The sequence below is a fragment of the Alligator sinensis genome, unplaced genomic scaffold, assembly GCF_000455745.1.
Source record: "Alligator sinensis unplaced genomic scaffold, ASM45574v1 scaffold511_1, whole genome shotgun sequence".
In the NCBI taxonomy this organism is placed as follows: Eukaryota; Metazoa; Chordata; order Crocodylia; family Alligatoridae; genus Alligator; species Alligator sinensis.
In genome coordinates this window covers 299,212-300,608 of record NW_005842114.1, presented here as the reverse complement: position 1 = coordinate 300,608, position 1,397 = coordinate 299,212, and the positions used below count along the sequence as shown (strand labels likewise).

At 33.8% G+C, this 1,397-nt stretch overlaps 1 protein-coding gene across 1 annotated transcript in view; it reads left to right on the top strand.

Moving 5' to 3' along the window:
- The first annotated feature begins 1,265 nt into the window (after positions 1-1,265).
- The window catches only part of NCOA6 (nuclear receptor coactivator 6), a 78,488-nt gene continuing 78,356 nt past the window's right edge, over positions 1,266-1,397 (top strand). The window contains 1 exon segment of the mRNA XM_006024688.3: positions 1,266-1,375. The gene's annotated coding sequence lies outside the window, so the exon portion shown is untranslated.

The window sequence follows — 1,397 nt, the reverse complement described above, 5'->3', positions numbered from 1 at the left end:
TGCATTCTTGAGTCATTTTTGAACTGTTGATCAGTTGGCTTTAAGTACAATGAAAATTAAAATGCCTCAGATCAAGAGGATGCATCAAGTGACGCACAGAATCAGTCTCTTCATAGCATTTCAACAATTCTTATCAAACTTTAACAAATTAATGTACTAAAAAACAGTAAAGCATATCAAGTGCCTAGGCTTGTCTACATCCTAGCAAGCTACTATCATATTTTGAAGAAGTATGGAAGTTAATTTTCAAAGGGTCTTTTGCTTTGTGATTATGGACAGAGTTGTTGGCAGAAAAATATAAACAATGAAAAGAAAATATTGCATCTGTTTAGATTTTGTAGCAACAAGTAAAAATAAGACATGAATATGATCATTTTAACTGTAATTGTGTTGATTAACTTCTTGATGAATTTAGCTTTTCTTACTTTTTAAAAGTTATGTACAGCTGTGGTGACTTAAACTGTTCAGTATACAGACCTAAGGGGTGTATAGAACTCTTCCTTTGAGGAATATTCATGCCAGTTAATCTCAGCCTCTAGTTCTTGTACTGAGTCACTGGGCAGTGATAAATTGCATCTAAAATTGAATACAACATAGTTGATGCATGTTAAAATACACATTTGAGAATTGACATTTGATCATAATGCTGTATAGCATCTTTTAAAACCATTTGGTTTTCTCACAACTACTGTAATTGTCCCTTTACTGTTTAGAGAGAGATTACATACAATCTGTGTGTATAACCTACTTAAGGTATTACAACTTCCTGGCTTTGCATCCTCTGAGGTCAGAGATCAGGTTTTATAATAAGTAACTGGCCAATCTGGTTGTTCCAAGAGCCAGTTTAGGTAGTTTCTAATATAATACATTTTTTTTCATTTTACATAAATGAAAAATCTTCTAATATAATGTCTAATATAGACTGTTGTTGCAGAAAGCATTGTTAATTTGACTGTATATTCTTGTATGAGATTGTGGACTCTTACAGTTTGTTCATTTTCAGCTGATTTTCATTTGCCTTGTCAGCTTGATTATCCAGTTATATGATTAGAAAGGTTTGCCTGTACTCTTATGTAACTGGAGACCCTGTGGTTATAGCATAAGCTTTTGCCACTCAAGTCTCATATAACATTTTGCATTGCTTTGCCTTCTATGCTAAGATAGTATCTACTTCTTACGTGTTATCTGACTAAATATGAAGAGATGAAAAAATTGTTTAGATATTTATTAGGGGGAGGACTCCAGTAGTGCATTTCAGTGAGAATCCCATTGCTGTGAAGGTGCTGTGAAGGAAGACAGTGCTGATATCCTTGGTTGCTGGTTCCTCTTGAGAATTCTTTACAGGATGTCTGCTATCCAGAAACCAGTATGAAAAGTTGAGCCTTCATGTCTTTGAA